At 37.6% G+C, this 25,007-nt stretch overlaps 1 non-coding gene across 1 annotated transcript; it reads left to right on the top strand.

The window, feature by feature from the left end:
* The first annotated feature begins 24,581 nt into the window (after nt 1-24,581).
* TRNAE-UUC (transfer RNA glutamic acid (anticodon UUC)) lies at nt 24,582-24,652 on the top strand. The gene has a single exon. It is a non-coding gene; the product is annotated as a tRNA-Glu (tRNA).
* The last annotated feature ends 355 nt before the right edge of the window (nt 24,653-25,007 follow it).

Consider the following 25,007-nt stretch of genomic DNA (forward strand, 5'->3'; position numbering starts at 1 on the left):
AAAAGGTTCTCTGGAAATAAGTCAGGCATACCTATAGGTAGGCTAAGCTACTCTACTACATAAATAAGTTTCACATATCTTTCATATTGTAGTATTGTTGGTCCTTTTGAAAACAGGAAGATGGGATCCAGGGTTCCATTGGCCTAGTTCACAGTACCCTCCAGCATTATGCAACAGAGCCAATCTGGGGACAGTGTTGACTGACAAGGTAAGCATCGGAGCCCTTTTTAGCAGGCAGAGTTATAGGTGTTCGAAATAGTAAGGTATTTCTATACCATTCTCTAAACATTTTTTATGCCACTTATAGCTTACTAAATGAACTTAACTCTTTTTATTACTTCATCTTATACAAAGTGAAATTTTTTTTTTTTGCAGCTGTTTGGAATAAAAATACATCCTTTGGGATTTGACCTTGAGAAAGCAAAATGTTAAAAGTTGTCAGGTTTAAAACAATATTTGGTTCTTTTATTTAAGTGAAGTTAAGTGAAAGTTTTTTTTTAAAGTGTGAGGACTTGATTTTCTCAAACAACTAAGGGTGTGATATAGTCACCATCAATTACAAGAAGTTATTCTGATAAAACACAGACTTTTTGCTTTTTTACACTGATTATTTAGAAAAACTTTTTAGAAACTTTTGCCCAAAATAGACTAATTTCAGAAACGTTTACTCTAATAGAAAACGAAGTTTTAGTTTGCATCAATATACTATTTGATACTAAGGCTTTAAAAATTATAGACTTATTAAATCTTACCCAACTTTGAACACAAGAAATAGAATTTCTTTTACATGAGCTTTCTGCAACTTTCTGTGTCTATTCAAGTTGTAACAGAGACGTTAGGATTTAAGTGATGATTATGATTATTGAGTTATTATGTAGATATTCCTTTTTACTTTCTGGTATATTAGAATAGACAGAGGGAAATAGCTGAAATTAACTGTAATCCAGCTGCCTTGATCTCTGATAATGATTGTATAGACTTTATTTTGTGCTCTTGTGATTGTATAAACCTTATGACTGACCTTTACTTGTATCCGTTCTATCTGGTTTTTGACTTTATAGAGTCTAATGATCACTAAGGGCAGCATTAATGTTTATTAATGAGGGATCTTGGGTCAGGTGAGAACTAACCCACCCTAGTTCCAAAGTTATCTTGACAATCAAAACTGGATTTAACTTAAATGACATTCACAGTAGCTTAAACTTTAACCCATAAGTGATCTATACTTCATTATTATAATAAAAATCATTATTATCATTTTAAGGCTGCCATTTTCTTATATATGTTCTCTGACTAAGCTTGTAATTAATTTGTGCATGCTCAATAATTACATCACATCTAATTACATCATCTAGAGCCATTGTGCTCATTATCCAAAAACCAGCCCATTTAAAAAAAAATTTTTTGATTATATAATATAACTTATATACAAAGCAAAGAAAGAAAAAAGCAATAGTTTACAAAGCACTCTTCAACAGAGTTTGTCATGGGCTACCATACCATCATCTCAGATTTTTCCTTCTAGCTGCTCCAGAACATTGTAGGCTAGAAGGAATAAATGATTTTGTTTATCATCACAACTGACTTTTTTTCCTTTTCTGTGAAAAATAACATATATACAAAAAAGCAATACATTTCAAAGCACAGCAAAACACTTAGTTGTAGAACAGATTTCAGAATTTGGTATGGGTTACAATTCCACAATTTTAGGTTTTTACTTCTAGCTGCTCTAAGATACTTGAGACTAAAAGATAGGTCAATATAATGATTCAGCAGTCATACTCGTTTGTTAAACCCAATCTTCTCTGTATAATCCACCATCACCTTTGATCTTTCTCCTACTCTTTAGGGGTATTTGGGTTATGCCCATTCTAAATTTTTCATGTTGGAAGGGTCTGTCGATAATATGGGATAGGGAGATGGAATGAGCTTATGTTCTGGAAAGGCTGGCCCCTCTGCATTTTAGGACTTAGCTGGTCCAGGAGATTGTAGGTTTCTGGAAAGTTACTCTAGTGCCTTTGTAGAGTCTTATATATTGCCCTAGGTGTTCTTTAGGATTGCTTGGGTTGGTTTTGGTTGGGGTTTGGCAAGTTATGATAGATAGCAATATCTAACTGAAGCTTGTGTAAGAGTGACCTCCAGAGTTGCCTCTTGACTCTATTTGAACTCTTTCAGACACTGGTACCTTATTTGTTACACTTTCCCCCCCTTTTTGGTCAGAACTGCCCATTTTTTTAATACTATAACTATAAAACTTTTTTTGATACTATACTATAAAACTATCAGAATTTCTGCAGTTTGGGGAGACAGATTTTTGTGCCAGGAAGTCATCTGATCTCCTTCATGCCTAGAAATAAACTCTTTCTCCTTTTGAAACACTGATGTCTCAGGAATTGGTTGAGTGCATTGAGCAAAAAATTCACTGCCTTTGGTAAGAAGGTTTTGTCTTGCATATTGTTTTGTAACAACCAGTCATTTTGGTAAACCAAAATTACCTCTTTTTTTTTCTTTACTAAAAACATGTCCTGGGTTGCAAGGGTAGTTCAGTGGTAGAATTCTTGCCTGCCATGCAGGAGACCCAGGTTCGATTCCCAGTCCATGCACTTCCCAAACAAACAAACAAACAAACAAACCAACCAACCAACCAACCAACAAAAATTCAACAAATGGTGCTACAATAATGGGATACTCACATGGAAAAAGAATGAAATGTGACCCTGCCATACAACATACAAAAAAAAAAAAAAAAACACCAAAACAAAACATATTCTGTATACCTTACATACTTAAGTTACCAGAAAGATTCTGGAAACTGTTTTCAAGTAAATATCTTACAACATACAGTTATATCAAAACTATATTTGTTAGAACAATGCTAAATATTTAAAACACTTTACTTAATGCATTGTTGAAATAGTAATATGCAATCATTAACAAGAATTGATGGGGCATGCATATATATAATATATATATTACATTGTCCCCTAAAAAAAGTAAAAACACTGTTTTAATTTTATGTGAATTTTGAAGTCCATGAAGGTATTTTTTGTTTATAGTTTTGTAAAATCCTTTAGGAGCATTCTAGCTGTATGCATATGCCCACTACTATAGGCCACTGATCAACGATGATGCTGAAAACAAGTTTCACATTCTTATGTTACAGTTATTAAATCAGATTATTTGATAGGGATTCCTAATGCTTTTGGTCTCTTCAATGCCCATTATTTTTATGTAATTATAAGGCAGCTTCCTTTGCAGATGTGGGACATATTAGCTAGATACAGGTTAAAACATTTGCTTCTTAGTTACCAGGAGGAGAAGTTCTTCCCAAATTAATTAGTTCCCCAGTAGAGTATTCCCTCACACATTCAGTTTCACTTACTGGTTAAACAGGGCTGTAAAGGGACTTTTTATTGGTCTGACAATTTGCATTTTTGCTAATTTTTAAATTGTATTGATATTTCTTGATGTCTTTTTAGGAAGTCTAGGTTTTTGGATCCCACCCCCCTCCTTTTTTTTTTTTCCTATGATAGCTCTACCTTTAGGCTGGGTCTTTTTTTTCTGCCTTTTAATTTTAAGAACTGACAGGCTATCACCTTTATATCATTATCTCTCTTATTTAGCTGTTTTCACAAACTTGTCACTAAAGCAGAGGTGGAAATCTGCATCTCTCTAACTGTAACTTTTCTTTCAATATGCTGATTCTTCTTTCTTGATACAGCTTACTGTAGCTGATGATACTGCACATAACAATGGCCAGCTGACTGCAGTAGCAATGCCTCTGCTATCTTTACTATGTTTCATGATAATTATTTTGTTTTTGTAGCATGCACTTTATTCCCTCAGTTGTTTTCAGGGCATCTCCTTACCCATCAGAAGGTTTGTAGCAGTTAAACAATTGGGTAACTCCTCCTTACATTAAAGAAGCAGGCCAACTAGAGATTACTTCTGCAGGTTCCCTACTTTAGCTTATGCTTTGTGTCCAGGGAACAAAGGATTTGATTTTGAATGGAAATATTGGGGCTGGGTTAGATGGGTTACTTTTAAAAGGTCTTGCAGGGACTGCTCAGAAGTTTGGGAATAGGGAGGTGAGGAGAAAAAGGGGAATGGGGCTTTGGCAGCACTGCAAAAGAGAAGGAGAGGGAGAGAGAGGGAAAAAGAGAGGAGCAGCTACATTTTTAGGTTATTTTTCCCCCTTTCAGTAGTTTATAGGAGCCATTTGTTAAAAGCATCCCATTTACAAACTTAATTTTAAATTTGGGGCTACATTTTTCCTTGAAATAATTAGGTCTAACCTGATCAAAACAACCCCACTGTGGCTGTGTAAACTTAGGTTCATGGGTTTAACTCATTTACTAGGATAGTTGCAACTGTTGACATTAGAAGTCTTATAATAAGTTTATGTTTTATACATAAAACAAAACAGTTGATAAAACAGAGAGCTCTTACTTGGCGATTCAGTAATGAACACACAAAGGCCTTACTAGGCTATTTGCTCAATAAGACAGATTGACTGTTTCTGAGTCAGAGAAAGAGTAGAGAATTCTCTTACCTAATGGTCAAAAACAAGAGAGACTGTAACAGAGGGCCCGACCAGACTTCAGCTCAACAAACTTTGACCTCAAATGCAACTTGGCAAGAGTTCAAAGGTGTGAGAGGGGCTAGCTGAGTGGGCCAGATGGCAAACCCAGAGAACATGGAACACAATGTATTCCTGCTGATACGTAAGTTCTTCCCCAAGATGCCATCCCAGCATTGCCCCAGCATCCACCTTTGAATCACCCTTCTGACACCGGGCTGTTAAATTGAAAACAGACTTTGAAAACCAAGATGCAGAATAAGTTTATTGAGCTAAGTGACATGTGTGGGAGCAGAACTAAAAGATACTTCCTGCTCAAATAAAAGTGATGAGGAAATAGTTTATATAGTTACTTAGAACAAAGAAAGGGTATGGAGGGCTGGGGAGGGTATAGCAAGGAGAACCTGAGCTATGTGAGTTGTCCATGGCAGGACATCCTTGGGTCATGGGCCATAAATTTGCAAAGACTGTTTGCTAAGGTGTTTATGTAGGATTGGGCTTAACTAGTGAAGATAAGCAGAATATCTGGTGTTAGTATGATTTGTTTATTACAGTTCCTATTTTCCTATGGAGGCAGGGGTCTTAATTAGCACCACAAAGGATTGTTGTTAGGTCAGCTTGCCTCAGATGCTTTTTGTTTCTTCTTTGTAGTTTCCTGAGTAAAAATGGAAGTTTAAGCAAATTAAGATGATTAGTAAAGCTATTTACTATTCTAACTTCACTCTAGTAATGTTGACCATCTTTTCATGTTCATACAGCCTATTTGAATATCTGTTGTATGTGTGTGTATGTGTGTGTATAAATTGCTAGCTCAAATATTTGGCCAAATTTTTATTGAGTTTTTCTTTTTACCATTACATTCTAAGAGCCCTTTTATATTCTGGCTGCAAAAATCTTGTCAGATGAATATTTTGTAATATATATATATATATTACAAATGTGTATATATATATATATACACATTTCCTCCCAGTCTCTCATTTTGTGTTCTTAACATTGCCATTCTAAGAATAGAAGATTTAAAGTTTGATAAAGCACATTTTGTCACTTTTGTTTATTTTATGGGGGTGGTGGGCTGAATTATATATACATTTTTATTTCCAGAAACTGAATATGTTACCTTACATGAAAAAAAGGAATTTGCAGGTGTGATTAATTTAAGGTGCTTGAGATGAGGCGATTACAAAGGTCCTTATAAGAAGGAAGTAGGAGAATAAAATCAGCAGATGTGACAATGCTAGAGAGGGAAGAGGAGATTAAGATTGAGGGATATTAAGGGAGATCGAAAGATGCTATGCTGCTGGCTTTGAAAATGAGAAAGAGGTCATAATCCAAGAAATGAAGGCAACCTCTAGAAGTGGGAAAAAGTAAGGAAATGCATACTTCTCTAGAGCCAACAGAATGGAATGCAACTCTGCTGATACCTTGATTTTAGGACTTCTGTCTGCCAAAAACTGTAAGATAATTAATTTGTGTTGGTTTAAGCTGTAACTTGTTATTGTGTGCCAAAAACTGTAAGATAATAAATTTGTGTTGTTTAAGCTGTAATTTGTTACAATATCAATTGGAAACTGTTTTTATGTCCTTATTTTAAAATATTTTTATTGATAAGTCTTCACACACATATAGTCCATATGTAGTATACAATCAGTGGCTCACAGTGTCTTCACATAGTTGTGTATTCATCACCATGATCATTTTAGAACATTTGCATCACTACAGAAAAAGAAATTAAAAAAAGAAAAAACTCATATATCCCATAACCCTTACCCCTCCCTCTTATTGACCACTAGTATTTCAATCCACCCAGTTTATTTTACCCCATATTGCTCCTATTATTTATTTATTTTATTCATTTTTTTTTTACTCATTTGTCCATACCCTGGATAAAAGGAACCTCACACACAAGTTTTCAAAATCACACAGTTACATTGTAAAACTTATGTAATCATCTTTAAGAGTTAAGGCTTCTGGAACACAGCTTAACCATTACAACATACTTCCCTCCAGCCACCCTTGTACACCATAAACTAAAAAAGGATATCTGTATCATGTATAAGAATAATCTCCAGGATAAGTTCTTGACTCTGTTTGAAATATCTCGGCACTAAAACTTTATTTTGTCTCATTTCTGTTTTCTCCTTTTTGGTCAAGAAGGCTTTCTCAATCCCATGATGCTGGGTCCCAGTGAATTCATTCCTCAGTCATTGTACTTTTAGGCCACCTCCATCCATTGTCAGCCATGAACACCGCCACCATAGGCACCAGTGTACAAATGTCCATTCATGTCCCCACTCTCAGTTCCTCCTGGTATACACTGAGCAGTGGCGTTGCAGGATAACATGGCAACCCCACCCCTAGCCTCTTATGCAACCACCACACTGCCCTCCGAGGGGCTGCACCTCTCAGTTTCCCTACCAAGAGTGAACAGGTACACCTCTTTCTGTGTATTTTCTTAGCAGTTGTTTCTCTATGTTCATTTTTAAAGTTTTATTTATACATTATACAATCCAACCTAAGTACATAAACATGCCTTTGCCACCTATGCTGGTTTGAAAGGATTATGTACCCGAGAAAAAACATGTTTTAATTCTGATCCAATCTTACTTTTGATCCCTATTTAGTACTTTAGGTTGGAAACTCGATTAGATTATCTCCAGAGAGATGTGATTCACCCGATTGTGGCTGTTTAGAGGGATTAGAGGGAGATGCAACTCCACCCATTCCATGTGGGTCTTGATTTGTTTACTGGAATTCTTTAAGAGAGGAAGCATTTTGGAAAAGGCTTGAGATTTTGAGAGAGACATGACAGAGCCATGAGAACCACAAGAGCTCATGTGGCCAGAGACCTTTGGAGATGAAGAAGGAAAATGTCCCCTGGGGAGCTTCATGAAACAAGAAACCTGGCAAGAAAGCTAACAGATGTTGCCATGTTTTCCATGTGCCTTTCCAGTTGAGAGAGAAACCCTGAACTTCATCAGCCTTTCTTGAATGAAGATAACCTCTTGTTGGTGCTTTAATTTGGACATTTTTGTAGACTTATTTTAATTGGGACATTTTCACAATCTTAGAACTACAAAATAGCTACTTAATAAATTCCCCCTTTAAAAAGACATTCTGTTTCTGATATATTGTATCCTGGCAACTAGCAAACCACAATAGATTTTGGTACCAGATGTGGGGTGCTGCTGCAGTTTGCAAATACCACACATGTTCGAATGGCTTTTTAAATGGATAAGGGGAAGGTTTTGGAGGACTTGTGAGAAGGTTGGTAGAGAAGGTCTAGAATGCTTTGAAGAGACTGTTGGTAGAAATGTGAACTCTAAAGATACTTCTGACAGAGGTGAGGCGCGTGTTAGTATAAACTGGATCCTTGTTTTAAAATGGCACATAATCTGGCAAAACTGACTAGTGGCTTTGACTGGGAGGCAGATTTTAAAAGCCATGAACTTTTAAAATGCAAAAATGCAATAATTTTCAGAGCACACATCACAGCAATTAGTTGTAGAACAGACTTCAGAGTTTGGTATGGGTTTCAGTTACACAATATTTGGTCTTTGCTTCTAGCTTCTGTAAGATTCTGGAGACTAAAAGAAATATCAATATAATGATTCAGTAATCATACTCATTTGTTAAACGCTACCTTCTCTGTATAACTGCACCATCACCTTTGGTCTTTCTCCCACTCTTTAGGGGCTATGCCTGTCTAAACTTTACATGTTGGGAGGGGCTGTTGATGTATGGGATAGGGGTATGGAACTAGTTGATGTTCTGAAGAGGCTGGCCCTTCTACATTTCAGGACTTATGTAGTCAAGGAATAGATGGATCCTTTTTTATAAATCCATTCTGCTAGTCTATGTTTTTTCATTGGGAATTTTATTCCACTAACATTTAATGTTATTAGTGCAAAGCCAGTTCTTTATTCTATCATTTTGTCTTTTGGATTTTATATGTTGTTTTAGTTTGTAAAAGCTGCCAAAATGCAATATACTATTAACGGAACAGCTTTTAAAAAGGGGAATTTATTAAGTTGCAAGTTTATAGTTATAAGGCCATGAAAATGTCCAAGTTAAGGCATCTAGCAAAAGATGCCTTGATTCAAGAAAGGCTGATGGGTCCAGAACACCTCTGTCAGCTTGGAAGGCGCCTGCCGACTTCTGCTAGCTTTCTGGTAGCAAAATCTATTTTAGTTCATAAGCTGCCAGAATGCAATATACCAGAAATGGAATGGCTTTTAAAAAGGGAATTTATTATGTTGCAAGTTTACAGTTCTAAGGCCATGAAAATGTTCAAAATAAGGCATGAGGGAAAGATAACCTAACTTCAAAGACAGGAACCATGAAGTTCAAGGTTTCTCTCTCAGCTGGGAGGGAACATGGCAATGTCTGCTAGCTTTCTCTCCCTCATTTCATAAAGTTTCCCCAGGGGCATTTTCCTTCTGCTCCAAAAGTCTCTTGGCTGCATGGGCACTATTGTTTCTAAGCTTTTTCCACAATGGTTCCCTCTTAAACGGTTCCAGTAAGCAACCCGACCTTAAATGGATGGAGATACATGTCCATGGAAACCATCTAATCAAAAGTTACCACCCACAATTGGGTGGGTTATATCACCATGGAAACAGAAAGAGCCCACCCAGAAATATTGAATGAGTATTAAAGGACATGGCTTTTTTAGGGTACACAATTGCTTCAAACCGGCACATAAGTCATATCTAATTTTTTTCTGTTTTTCACTTAATGGATAGTTTTCATTTCTACACTCTACTCGACTTCTCTCTCCTACCTTTTCCTGTCTGCCTGTGGTGTTCCCTTTAGCATTTCTTGCTGAGCTTGTCTCTTAGTCACGAATTCTCTCATTGGCTCTTTGAAAATATTTTAATCTCTTCCTCATTTTTGAAGGACAGTTTTGCTGGATAGAGAATTCTTGGTTGGCAGTTTTCCTTTTTCAGAATCTTAAATCTTAAATATATCAAACCACTGCCTTCTCTTCATATTGTCATTCAGTTCCCTGAGACCCTGCTCATATTTTCCCATTCTTTTCCCTGTAGTTTCTTTTCTCCAGTCCTCTAGTTTACTATTCCTTTCTTCTGCCTCTTCAGTCTATTGTAGGTTTCCATTGTTTGTTTCATGTCTTCTATTATGACTTTCATTCCCATAAGTTCTGTGATTGGTCTTTTAAAGTTTCAATTTCTTCTTTTTCTTTGCCCAATGTCTTCTTTATATCCTCCCTCAACTCATTGATTTGATTTTTGGTGATATTTTGCATGTCTGTTTGAACATCCAGAATCAGTTGTTTCAACTCCTGTGTTTCATTTGAAGTATTGGTTTGTTCCTTTGACTGGGCCATACCTTCAGTTTCCTAGTATGACTTGTTAAGCTTTTCTGGTGTCTATGCATTTAATTAGTTTATTCTAGAGGTTGTTTTCACTCTTTTACCTAGGATTTTCTTGCTAGATGGCTTTGTTCTCTATCTGTTCTTTGACATTCAGTTCAACTTATTGTAGACCTCTAGCATAGTTTCTGTTTAAGTGATCAGGATTTTTCAGTATTTTTTTTCTTGCCCTGTCTATATGAGACCTTTGTTTCAAGGAGGGTCTCATCAGATATTATAGACCCCAGTCAGATTTTCTCAGACCAGATATGCCCACGTCTCAGGGCGAAAGAGTAACCAGCATCAGTTTTCCCTGAGGGTGAGGCCCAGTATGTGGTCAGACTTTCCTATGAAGCCTATAGACTCTGTGCTTCTCCTAAGCTGCCTAGCATGTGGCACTTTTCTGCCTTCAGCTTCCCACCAGCTTAAAATGATGCATTGCCTTTAATTTCAGCAGATTCTCCCTGCCACGGGCATGGTTGACACAAAGGTGAGGTAGTAGGGTGGCTTTGACTGCTTCTGTTTTCCAGCCCCTCAAGCCTGAATTCCTTAAAGGAGGGGTTCCACTTGAGTTGGTCTCTGCCCCCCTTTTCTAAAAGGAAGTGTATTCTAAAAGGAATACACTCTTTAGATAATCAACCCCTTCACCTGACTAATTACTTTGTCAGACAAGCTTAATTCTTTCCTTACCTGGGACCATGCCAGAGCTTTAGAGTGCTTCCAGTTCTATCTAATGAGCTGTAAAGGGAGTAGAAAAAGAAAGCAAAAAAGACTTTTCAGAGTTGGACCCCTGCTCCTCAGGTTTGTCAACCAAGAGCTTGAGTTGGTAAGTGGCTTATGTATCTGCAGGCTCTATTTGTCCCCTTTTCTTGGGGTCCAGCCCTTTCCCCCCTTTTCCAGAGTTTGTGCTGTCTATATATTTTTTCAAATCAGCCCCATCTCCTCTTTGCTGGAGCAAAAACTCCTAGTTCCCTTAGCTCTTATTCCAGGTTTATCTGTGCTGGTGCCTGTTTTAAACAGTCAGAATTTATTAATTAATTCCACAATTGGAGCTTGGCTGAGTTATGCTCTTGCTACTAGTAAAGTCTGTTTCCTTTCCCCTCTGGAAATCAGCTTACCATGCCTGTGTGTGTGTGTGTGGGGGGGGGGGGTGCTGGCCTCTGTGGCTTGGGGGACTTACAGTTCTTTGTGGCATCTTATCCATTCCACCTGGTCCAAACTGGTATATGCGGTCTATCCAGACATTGGTGCTCCCCTAGCAGTTGTTCTGTATCATTCCTGAGTATTTACTAGCTGCTCTGGAAGACGAACTTAATTCCACACCTCACTAAGTCACCATCTTGCCCCGTCTCCACAGCTGAGTTTTAACTATTGTATTCTTTTTTTTGAGGGGGGGTGCATGGTCTGGGAATCAAACCCAGTTCTTCTGCATGGAAGGCAAGCATTCTACTAGTGAACCACCTATGCGCCTCACAAATTCAGCTTTAAAATCTGTTTTTATGTTCTTTTAAAGATATCCCTGAATAATCCATTATCATAAGTTGTTTCCCTAAGTTTTCTTTTAGGAATTTTATATTTTTATCTCTTCTATTTAAGCTTATGATTCGTTATATGTTAATTTTTGTGTATGGTGTGAGATAAAGCTCAGTATTTATTGTTTTTTTTTCTATATCATTATAAAATGCAGCACCATTTAAAAAATATTACCATTTTGGTATTAAGTTATATTGATATTTTTGTAAAACTCAATTTTCCTTATAAGTGTGAACCAATTTGCGGACTAACTATTCTGTTCCCTCGATCTATATTTCTTTCCTTAAATCAATATGACACTGTCTTGTTTATTTTTAGCTTTATGTTAAGTTTGAAATCAGACAGTGTAAGACTTCAAATATTCTTCATTTTCCAAAATTATTTTGACTATAATCCATCTTATCTTTCCATGTAAGTTTTATCATTACCTTTTCTGTTTCTTTGCAAAATACTGGTAGCATTTTTATTGGGTTTGCATTGAGGTTATAGATAAATTTAGAGAGAATTGCCATCTTAATAATGTTGAATTTTCCAAACCATGACAGTGATGAGATGTCTTTCCTTTTATTTAGATCTTCTTTAGTTTTCATTAGTACTGCTTTGTAGTTTTCAGTGGCTGGTCTTATAGAACTTTTGTTAAACTACTTATGTGGATTTTTTTTAATGGCATTGTAAAATGAATTCTTTGAAAATTTCATTTTTCCTATTGTTTTTGGTAGTACATAGAAATGAAATTCATTTTTGTATAATGATCTTGCATTCAGTGAGCTTTATAAATTCACTTGTTAGGTTTAGTAGCTTTTTATTTTTATTAATGCTTTAGAATTTTCTACTTATAAGATTATGTTGTCACAAATAAAGACAGTTTTACCATCTTATTCCTTTTCTTTATTTTTCTTACTGTATATTACTGGCAAGAACTTCCAATACAATGTTGAATAGAAGTATGAGAGGGAACACTTTTAACTTGTTCCTAAATACATGGAAATAATTCATTCTTTTCCCTGTGAATATATTAGTTATAGTGTTTTCTTTGTTCTTATAGATGCTGTTAATCAGATGTTCTCTTTTATTTTCTGTTTAAAGTTTGCTGAGTGTTTTACTTCATCATGAGTGGATATTAAATTTATCAAATTGTATTTTTGCATGTATAAAAATTATCATTTTTTTTCATTTTTTCAATTTATATGGTTAATAGCATTGATTTTTTAAATGTCAAACCAGCTTTTCCTTCCTAGGATAAACCCATGTGTTCAAGATGTAGTGTACTTTTTATATTTTCTTGTATTCAATTTGCTACATTGTTGGGATGTTTTCATCTATATTAATGGGGATGTTAATAGCATTGTCTGGGTTTAATTTCAGGCTAATACTCAAAATTTTTTGGAAGTATTTTACTCTTTTATATTTTCTGAAATAGTTTGTATAGTTTTGATTCCATTTTTTCTTATATATTTCATTGAATTTATCAGAAAAGTCATTTGAGCCTGTAGTTTTCTTTGTTAGAAGATTTTGAAACACAGTTTCTTTAACTGAGGTAGAACTATTCAGGTATCAACTTTATCTTGGGTCACCTTTGCTATTTTATGTCTTTCAAGGAATGTTTCCATTTCATTTAAGTTGTCAAATTTATTTGTGTGATATTGTTCATAAATTCTTGTTTTTAGTATCTATAGTGATGCCGCTTTTATCGTCTCTAGTATAGTTACTTATGTATTCTCCCATTTTGTTGATCAGCCTAGGTGGTTATCAATATTATTGATATTTTAAAAAATTAGCATTTGGTTTATAAATTTCCTTCAAGGCTTCCTTTTAGCTGCACCCTACACATTTTTAAAATTTAATGTAAGTTGTAAATCTTAACTTCACCTTTCTCATACACTTTCCTTTGATGCCCACCCACCGCTAGGTTATATTTTTTACATGGGAAAAGGAATTAAATATATATTTTTCCACAATATCATCATATAGCTGTGCATATATTATCACAATCAACTTTTTTCTTTTTTTGTGAAAAATAACACATAGAAAAAACAATAAATTTCAAAGCACATCGCAACAATTAGCTGTGAACAGATTTCAAAGTTTGGTATGGGTTACAGTTCCACAATTTTAGGTTTTTAATTCTAGCTGCTCTAAGATACCTGAGACTAAAAGGAATATCAATATGTTTCAGCAATCATACTCATTTGTTAAACCCTAACTTCTCTGTATAGCTCCACCATCACCTTTGATCTTTCTCCCACTCTTTAGGGGTATTTGAACTATGCCCATTCTAACTTTTTCATGTTGGAAGGGGCTATCATTAATAAGGGGAAGGGGAATGGAACTAGTTGATGTTCTGGAGAGGCTGGCCCCTCTGCATTTCAGGATTTATCTGATCCAGGGACCCATCTGGATGTTGTAAGTTTCTGGAAAGAAACCCTAGTGCATAGAACCTTTGTGCATCTACACATTTTGATAAATAGTTTTGCATCTGTATTCACATCCTGAGGATTATTAGTTTTAAAATACAGGAACAAACAACTGATGAACAGGTAAACAAAATTTGGTATACCCATTCAGTGAGAAACAATAAGGAATGAAGTACTGATAATGCTATAACATAGATAAATCTTGAAAACATTATGCTAATTGGAAGAAGCCATACACAAAAGGTTAGATAGTTATGTTTACATTTATATGAACTATCCAGAATTAACAAATCTATAGAATAGTAAGTAGATTCATGATTGACAGGGGCTCCAGGGAGAAGGGACTGGGGAGTGACAAGTAATGGGTATAGGGTTTGTTTTGTTTTGTTTTGTTTTTGTGGTTAGAAAAATGTTCTGCAAATAGACATTGTGATTATTGCGCATCTTTGTGAATATATTACAAAGATGTGCAATAATCATACTTATATTTAATATATTAATATCCACTGATATTATGGTATGTGAATTACATCTCAATAAAGCTTTTTAAAAAGATATAAAGCCCTTTCAGTGGTCCAGGAATACATACACAATGTGGTTCCTTGTTACCTCTCTGAGCTCATCTGCTGCTCTTTTCTCCTTTGCTCACGCCTCTCCAGCTACACATGTGGCCTTGAAGTTCCTCCAATGCATTAGGCATGTTCCTGCCCTAGAACCTTGTTCTGGAATTTTATTTTCCTAGATATTCACATTGCTCTCTTCCTTTTTGTTCAATTTCAAATTTTCAGTTAGCCCTTCCATGATCTCCCTATTTAATATCTTCTTAGCCCTTTCCAAATGTTTAATTTCTTTGGTGAGAGACTTCCAGGAAAAGTTGTGAGTATGGCTTTAAGTACATTTTCTTCAATCTGGTGCTGCCAATACGCAGCTCTTCTATCAGTGATGTTGATTTTCAAGGAGTCAGTTCAACTTTCTAAGATGTGGCCTTGTGATTTTGGCACACTTTTTCAAGAAGTGATGTACAAAGAGGCAGAATTGCCCATTATCAGTTGCAAGTCATAAGTGCTGTTTGGAAGAGATAAGAAATGTAAGCAAGTTTCCCATGATATAACTTAGTTCCAAAGTGTTGTCTCTTTATTCCAAGTCAGAGTTGTTTCTGTAATAACGCAAGGCATATTCAAAGAATCCAGCCTTCACAGTAAACATTTAACATAAAGTCACCTTATGTGTGCATCTGTAACTGATTAGTTGTTCTTATAATAGAATCTCTTCAACTTTCTATTCACCCAGAATCTTGACTTCATGTCGAAAACCTGCCCACAGCTTGTTCCACACTTCCAGATGTAACATATTTCTCTCTCTCTAGAGAGAACCCTACTAACATCTTCCTGACATAACCAAAAGGGAAGACATTGGTTTACTTGTCTAATTTTCTGTCATACTAAGAAGGTCCCTGCTTCTCCCCAATAAATTTCTCTTTGTCAGCACACAGCACATCTCTTTGATTGTTCTTCTGTACTTCCTTAGTCCCTAATGAAAATGATCAAACTCCAATCAGTATTAGGTTTACAATTTTACTCTTTTTTTCCCTTTCCATTTGAGGAATTTGTCCTCATCCATCCAGTGTTTAACTGTATCTGCTCATAGTGTCTGAGTAGTTAATTTATAGTACCTATCCTTTAGTTTGAGGAGTACTTTAGGTTAAATGAGAAGGATTAGGAAACACCAGAAATAAAATTTACACTACAATTTGTTCAAGGTTTAATTGGTTTCATTACAACAAAATTTATATAACACCATATACTCCCTTTCAAAAGAGCTCTTTTTTGGGGTTCACACAGCATTCTCATTTCCATTTCCATTTTCAGTATACTCAAGTTGGCTTCAGTTATTGACCAATAAAGTCTTAATCTCAGGAGTGCTTGCCAGAGCAAAAAAGAATAGGTCAAATTAGGGGTCAGCCTGTCAGGATATATCTGGGCACCATGGTGGCATCCATTAACAACTTTGGGGGCTTTTTATTAGTCATGAACCTTTGAATACAGCATTTTATTTTCCCAGTATTAGCTGGCTCACTGTCATTTGGATCCAGCTTCAAAGACTCTGATTCTTTTTTGGTTGGTTGGTTAGTTGGTTTTTTCAAAGAGAGAAAGAGTTTACTACTAGGCGCATAGTAGGAGAGCAGATGGCCTATCAGTTCAAAATCTGTCTCTGAACTGCAGTAGTTCTGATAGTTTTATTAGATAAAAAGATGTGCAGGGTTTAGGATAATGAGCACAGTGGCTCCAGATGATGTAATTAGAGGTGATCTAAGTATTGAGTATGCGCAGATTGATGACATGTTTAGTCACAGAACATAGGTAAGAAAATGGCAGAATGAGGTATAGGTGACTTTAGGTTAAAGTCTAAGCTACTGGGCATGTCAGGAGGGCCCAGTTTGGTTAGATCCACTGTCCATTATCAAGGTAACTTTGGTCTTCAGGTGGGCTAGTTCTGGGCTAACCCAAGACCCTTCATTAATAAACATTGTTTTGATTGTTGAAATACAAATGACCATTGAACATGAGAAATATATTCAACCTCATTTATAATCAGAGAAACTTAAAGATAACAATCAGAAAATAATTTTTCAGCCTATCATATTGTCATGGATTATTTTTAAATGATACAGTGTCATTATCATTACAGACACAGGCAAATGAATACTCACATATTTCTGATGGGCTTGGATAGTAGAGGCCAAATTGGAAGTATTTTTCTGTTTTGATTGACATGTATTCAGTGTCCATCATGTGCCAGACATTGTGATAGAAGTTTAACACGTATTATCTCATTTGATTCTCAAAGCAAGTTTGTGAAGTAGGCACTCTTTTTCTTTTTCCTTTTTTTTTTTCAGGGGCCAGGGTGCATGGTCTGGGAATTGAACTTGGATCTCCCACACGGAAGGTGAGCATTCTACCACTGGAAGGCACTATTATCCACATTTTATACAGATGATAATTCTGAAACTTAAAGATGCCAAGTAAATAGCTAAATCTCACATAACTATGTGGTAGACTTAAATACATGACCTATGAAAGTCTAGGGAGTATTGGGATTACATATGAATTTTCATTTCTTTTCTACTCCTCCTATTTTAAAATAATTAACATTATCATTTTTGTAATCCAAAAATACAGTACATGTTTGCGTGCTTTTTAAGGAGCTCCTACTAGACTTAAATTTGGTCTGTTTTTGTTGCCAGTACCTTTGGAAGTTGCAGGCAATTATGCAAGAATAGTCTACACTAACAGAGGAAATATGGCCCTTTTAACTGATCAAGACAAGCAATTACGGGTTTGATAGGGCCAGCAGGCCTGCCTTCAGTATCTACAGTCTTGAAAGGCTCCTTGCTTCCACAGAGGACCTTCTATGTGAAAGTCTCATATAGCGGTTGAGTGATTTTCCTCTCTTCTCCCTCACATCCATCTCCTCTAAGGCTGGGTCACAGCATATTTTGTGCAAAAAGCATTGACATAACGTCTCAGGGAAGAGAAGCACAAGGAGTTGATATTTGATTTTCTACTGACATTCTATTTCATCAGTGCCTAGTCCCACAGATACTAGCCCACATGGTGACTTTTTGAATTAGAAAAAGTAAACCCTCTGGGCAGAGGGATTTTCAAAAGTGGAACTATCTGGACAGATTCAATTTTAGTATCTACTCCACTCCATTAGCTAATCTCCTTTTGTTGTGCACAGTTTGAATAACCATTCATGGCAACCTTGTGCTCATTATTAAGTATGTGCTTACTAAGTATTTGTGGGATAAAAAAAGCATCAAGGTAAGAATTGTACATTTTGAAATTTTTCTCATCACCTATAAAAGAGAATCTAGATTATTGGAATACTGCTTATTTAGTAAAATAAAATTGAACTGCTCAAGAATTAAAATGTGCTTATTATTATTTTGTCTAAAAACTCTCCCTCAAGACTGCCATATGTAATTTACTACTTAAATGGATGCCTTTGTAAAAATTTAACAGGTTCTTCTCAGTGGACAGGTGTTCTTTTTCACATGCTTGTTGAATACAGAAAAGCATGCAATTGAAAATAATTACCTTGCTAAAATATTGTTTAATATTTCTACTTTTTTATTATTACAAATCCATGTTAAGTTGTTCATTGGATGAGCTTCCATGGGGTATCCATATCCATTTTAGGACTCTTTCTTCCCAATTATTTTTCCTAGGGCATTTTTTACTTCCTTGTTCCTTAAGGTGTAAATAAGGGGGTTCAACATAGGAGTCACAACACCATAAAATGCAGAAATCACTTTATCATGGTCCTGGAATTTCTTTGACTGAGGTTTCAAGTACATGTAGATGGCTGTCCCATAAAATATGGTGACCACAGTCAGATGGGATCCGCAGGTGGAGAAAGCTTTGAGCCTGGTTTGTCCAGAGTGGATCCTCAGCACAGCACCCACAATGCAGATGTAGGAAATAAGAATGAATGTGAAGGGCAAGGTCAGTGTGAACACACTGATGTCCAGACCCAGAATCAGACTGACTGCGGTGTTTGAGCATACAAGCTTTAACAGGGCCTGACCCTCACAGGTAAAATGGCTGATGACATTGTGGCCACAAAACAAGCAGAAATTGCAATGACTGGTATTATTGCCAAAAGGAAGGCACTGGCTCTGTTCATCATGGCCAACTGTATGCAGACCCAGTTGTTCATAATGGTGGTGTAATGCAGGGGATTGGAGAGTGCAACAAACCTGTCTTAAGCCTTGATAGCAAGGAGACACTCAGTTATACCCAGAAAGAGGGGTGAGGTCATCTGGCCATAACAATGGTATAGAAGATGGTGGGGTAGTCTCTCAGGTCACTGAACAATAAAAAAGGCACTGAATTGCTGGGGTAGCAGGTATCAAGGAAGGACAGGTTGATAGAAAAAAAATACATAGGAATATGAGGCCTCCTTTCAATTCTAACCACAATAATAATGAGACTATTACCCACAAATGTAATCAGGTAGACCACTACCATGGTGCAACAAAAGGCAATCTGGGATTTTGGATAATTGAACAAACCCACCAGGATGAACAGTGTCACCTCACTGGCATTGTTCTGTCTACTGAGGAGGAAGAAGAAATTCAGTTCATCTTAGTTTAGGAAACACTTATTGTCTGCTATGTCCTCAGTCTTATATAGCAGGTACTATTAAGAGGAAACATCTACAAAATAAATGATGCCTTTTGGAAGTTCATTTTCTAATTTAGGAAATAATACATTCATACATAGCCCAAGATTAATTTCCAAAGTAGCACAAATCGTTGGGAGTCTTAATTCTTTTATTTATCATATGAGGAAGGCACCTGAAGTGTGTATGCTATTTGATTGCTCAAATGTAATCTGATGCCTGATTTATGGAATTGCTAATTGTTCTTTCCTGCTACAGATAGCCAAAAATTTGTCTTTGGTTGGTTCACATCTGTGACATAAAATGTGTGCCCTGTTGACTTTTCTTTCTTCCTTACCCTCTGGATCCAAAAAATTACCAAGTCCTATCAGTTCTATCTTTTAAATATATTTCAAATCTGCAAATATCTCCTTATCCATATTAAAAACTTTTCTAGTCAGAGCCACTGTAATCTCTCTTCTGGACTAATATGAAAGCTGCTTAACAGGTCTTCCATTCTTACCTGCTTACAATCTATTCTCCACACAGCAGCCAGGGAGAGAGATTTTACAAACATAAACATGCCCATATCCTTCCCTAATTAAAAACCATTTGAGGGCTCCCAATGGCACTTGGCATGAAATCTAACTTATTTACGATGACTTATGAGACTCTAAGTGATCTGACCGTATCCTCATCTTGTACTATCTTCTCTTGTTCTCACTATGTTCCAGCCATGCTGTTCTTATTGAAGCATGCCAAACTTGATCCCATTTCAGGGCATTTGTACATTGTGTTCTCTCTGCTGTCAATACTCTTCCTTCACTTATTTACTGGGTGAATCCCTAGTCATCCTTAATCTCTGCGTTTAAAGGAACTTACTCAGAAAAGCCTTTCCTACCTTCCTCAAACTAAATCAAGTCTTTTTCTTGCAATTTTTCAGAGCACCCTGAACTTTTCCTTCATAGCTTTTATCACGGTTTGTATTTATATATTTTTGTTTATTTAATATCTGTTCCCCTATAAAATATAAGCATCAATACAAGGTGTTAATAATAGGGTGGTATAAGGAAATCATGTATTTTATGCATGATTGTTCTGTAAACCCACAACTTCTCTGCTAATTCCTGCAAATCCTAAAGAACGCCCAGGGCGTTATATAAGATTCTCCAAAGAATAGGGTAACTTTCCAAAAACCTATAATCTGCAGATGGGTCCCTGGACCAGATAAATCCTGAAATAAAAGTGAAAAAAAAGATTATGCTGAGCTATTTTCTTTGCTTAAGATGTAAACATGTGATGCCCATAAATATTATTGCAACTTTTAGAATCAAGAAATGAACTGCTTAAAGCAACATATAATGAAATCATGTTTTTAAAAGTTAAGGGTGAGGGTGGTGCAATGGTGGCTCAGTGGCAGAATTCTCGCCTGCCATGCTGGAGACCTGGGTTCATTTCCTGGAGCCTGCCCATGCCGAAAAAAAGAAAAAAAAGTTAAGGATGACTCCAAATCAATACGCCAAGCTCTTGATCTTGAGGCTTGCTCTTGTGAAGCTTATGCATGTAGTGGACATACCTACCTAACGGTATGCCTAAGAGTTACTTCCTTTTGGAGAAAAGCTCAGACGCAGACATTTGGAGATGCTTGAAGTACTGACACAGATGCTTGGAGAACCGATATAGAAGGCCAGTGGAATCAGAAGCTGAAGGCAACGTAGCTCAGGAACAAAGGTCCAGGAGATGTCAGCCATGTGTCTTCTCAGCTAACAGAGAAATCCCAGATACTTTTCTTAAGTAAACTTATCCTCTAAATCCTGATGCCTTAGTTTGGACACTTGTATAATAAATCCCCTTTATTAAAAGCAAAAAAAAAATGTTAAGGATGACTTAAACATACACAAGGCCGTATTTGAAATATAATTAGGAATTATTTAATATTCATACAGCACCTCACATACCTTGTACATTGAATTTGTGAGTTATGGGCCTTGCTGAATTCATAAATAAAAGAAACTCATAGTACCCTGTTTTAAAGTAACAAGTTGTGAATTGCTGCCTAATTCAAATCATTTGAAAATACGAATATAATGATATCTTATCATCAGGAAACATGCCTTCCTAAGGTTGGCACATCTGTCTTTAAGAAGGGAAAGTGTAAGAAAGGTTGAGATGTGAAACCAAAATGGTTGTAAGAATAGGATTAGACAGCACCTGAGTTTTGCACCAAAGCTTCAAATAAGGATAAATAAAAAAGAAGACCTCTTGCAAGCCATCCTAGGAAGTAGGAGCTCCTTCTGGGAAAAGAGTGCCTTCAAAATGATTCTCTGTGTGAAGTGCATGCAATTTCATGTAGCAATAAAGTGTAACCTACAAGTGCACAACATGTTTCTAAAATGTGTAAAGTTAAGATTCAGTAGGAAAAGTCCTTGCTGTGGCACTTTGCTGCATCAGCAGATCTACTGAAGTCTTGGTCTTAATGTGACTTAGGTTTGCAGCATCAGACACACGTTTGCATTAAGCAACCATATAATTGAAACCTGATCCATTTCTCCATTTCCACCTTCTTTCCTACTTTGCAGCTATTCTGATTTCTGACCATTCCATATATATGTGTTGATTTGTTCAAAGAATAAAAGATGGCTTCTTTCCTTCCAGGGAAATAATCACTGTATATTATGTATAGTTCTTCACTTGCTCTTACAATAGGTTGTATCTTGGATCTGCTTAGCATTTTAGGATCTAGGACTCCAAATGATCCAAAATAGGAACAACAGAGTAAGGAGAATCTTAGAAATTCTCTGCTATCTTCTGTGTTTATTCATTCTGACTCAAAAGAACTGATTTCATTGAGGAGACTTCAGGGACCCAGTCCTGAGGTGGCAATTAAATCCACTGCCAAGTTGAAGCTGTCTGTTCACTTGGGATTGTTACTTCTAATTCATTAGAATACAAGTAGCTTTTCCTCACTGATTCCAAGACTGCATTAATGACAATATGACAAAACTTTTGATGGACACTGTTAACTCCATTTCTGTTCTCAAGTTATCAAGGAGTAGAGCCATCCCTAGGGTTTGGAATATTACATGATTCCCATAGTCCTGTATTTCTTGGGAGGGTTCCAAACCGTACTGTGGAAACCAGTCATCTGGGCAGTGACTTGAGATGATAATGAGTAAATAGGGCAAGGGGAGTAGACAAAATCTATTGGTACTCTATGAAAATTTTCAATTAAGTATTCAGATAAATTAAACTCTATAAACAGTGTTTAACGGAAGTCTCCACTTCCTCTTTTCTTTTCTTCATCTTCTCTGACCCCATCCCCACCAACTGTGATTTGAACAGCTTCTGGAAATCCCACTTTTCCCTAAAGCATGCAAGATTAGTTTTGGGGTACCATATAAAGTATCTCCGTGTAAATATAATGCTGACTCCCTCATTCACTACCCATTAAATTACTTTGTGCATGTACCTAATTATAGTGGTCTTATTTTGTTGATTTCTCATCCAGTTTTACTCTGAGTGTGTGATGCATTTGATTATTAATTTCTGTTTAATCTTGTTAAAATTCCCAACTTAGATATCAAGATTTTTGAGTGCAGGAGTTCTGGTCAACCAAGATTGTAGCTTAAGATGCTTAGGTGCTGTTACCCACAGAATCCTTGTACAACTAGCAAAAACTGCAGCACCATATTCCTTGAAAGGCTGGAAAATAGTTAATGGGTTACAGAAAATGGACTAGTGCTGAATCAAGAAAATGCAGCTTTAAAAACAGTAAGAAGAATGTGCAGTGGTAGAATGCTCGCCTTCCATGCGGGAGATCCAGGTTTGATTCCTGGACCACGCACCCCCAAAATAAGATAAATAAATAAATAAAACCAATAAGAGGATGGAGTTCGAGGCAGATGGTGGAATAGGATAGGTTGACTTCAGCCCCGCTCCAAGGAACAACTAGAGAAGGGATGAGAAGGTGACTGAGACAGCAATCCCAGGGTGTAAATGACGTGGGAGGGTCTTCTACACCACATAGGATGGCCCTGTTTGCAGAAGCTGAGGAACTCAGAAGCAGAGAACCTAGGACCCTCCTGGTTGGTGCAGACAGCCTAATACACCCCTTTCCAAATGGAAGTATGCAGCCCTCAGGAGTTAAGGGACCAAGAGATGGGGACTAGGAAGTAAGCCAAGCCTCCTTCCTTCACTGCTGCAGCTCTGTGATCCGTGACTCACCTCACACCCCATGTACCTGAACCCTGTCATCCGCCTCCCTCCAAGCACCCCAAGCCCCGCTCACTCCCGTGCCTGCCTGCCCCACACCCCCACTGGAAGTGCACACACACCTGCCCCAGCCCAACTCACTTCTCCTCTGCAAGCCCAGCCTTGCCCTGCCCTCCCGAGACCTACTACCCCCTCCCTGCCCACTGTAGGAAGTCGCCAGCACGAAAAGGCTGTGGGCACTTACCTGCACACCCAGGCTGCACTTGCGCCCAGTTACAGTCCTGCAATCTCACCCCGCCACCTCTGAGCTCTGTGCACATGTACATCAGTTGTAGCCCACTTAGATCCGCACACATTCATGGCCCCCAGTCATGCCCTACAGCTCTGGGCAATCTCAGACCTGTGCACAGGATCACACCCGCCCCCAGCCTACATAGCTGCAAGCCTTGGTCCACTGGCCCTGAGCTATGCACATGCGCACACACCGGCCTGCCCCCTAGACCAGTGCACGCCAGGGCTCCGTCCCCCTGAACCACACACCCACGCAGCCACACCCTCCCTGCCACCAGGGGTGCACAATTCATGCACTGACTTCTTGACCCCTGCTCCCCAACCCCTTGCCCACAAACATGCGCACTTGCCCCACCCCCTGGCACAAGCGCCCTGCTAGCACAACTGGCAGGTTCTCACAGGTAAATGTGTGCTACATAGCCCCACCCTGCATATGCATGCCCACCTGCTCCAACCCCCTCCAACCTGAGTATCCGTGCCAGGGCACAACCCACCCAACACCACCCTCACCCACCCACATCCTACAACCCCGCTGACCCGTGCCTACCCCTACATGTTTCCACATCTGCATCCAGGGCCCTCTGGACACTCCCATTGCACAAGAACACACCTGCACCCTGCCCCCATGCCTGAACTTCTGTGCCAGCTACCCTACACCCTGATATCCATGACACCCACACTCTGGGTGCCCACCCATATCCTACTTGTACACCAGACCCTGTGTATCCACACAGGCTCCCCATCCACCTCCCACCTCACTCTAACTCTGTGTCCTCCCTGCCACACACTGATTCTGCACTCCAAGGTCTGACTGAGCTGCACCTCATACCCCGGCTCCAACACCACACCTCTACAAACCCATGATCTACACTCCATGCTTACAGGCACCAGTGTAGTATTCCCAACCTGTGCCTATAACTGTGCTGCAATGCATCACTGCATTTTTGTGCCCACCCCGCCTCCTGTTCCACATCCATCCCACAAATACAAAGCTTTAAACTGCTGAAGGAGGGGTGCACAGGTGGTTCAGTGGTAGAATGTTTGCCTTTCATGCAGAAAACCTGGGTTCAATTCCCAGCCCATGCACCAAAAAAAATGAAAACCTAAAGCATTGTAGACTACTGAAGGAAATCAACTTCCAAAGTAAACCTATCAAGATATTTACATGCCATGAAGACAGCAGAAAATCACTAAGCATATCATGATGCAGTCAGATATAGCCCAGCCTAAGGACCAAATTGAAACAGCAGAGGAGACACATATTTTGGAACAACTAACCAAAGGTGTTCATAATAACATTTACTCTACTAAATAAAATAAATCAGATGGATAATGACATAAAGGACATCAATAAGGCACAAGAAGAACATAAAGAGGAATTTGAAAGAATAAATAGAAAAATAGCAGATATCACAGAGATTAAAGATGCTGTAGACCAAAT

The sequence above is a fragment of the Tamandua tetradactyla genome, chromosome X (genome assembly GCF_023851605.1).
Source record: "Tamandua tetradactyla isolate mTamTet1 chromosome X, mTamTet1.pri, whole genome shotgun sequence".
Taxonomy (NCBI): domain Eukaryota; kingdom Metazoa; phylum Chordata; class Mammalia; order Pilosa; family Myrmecophagidae; genus Tamandua; species Tamandua tetradactyla.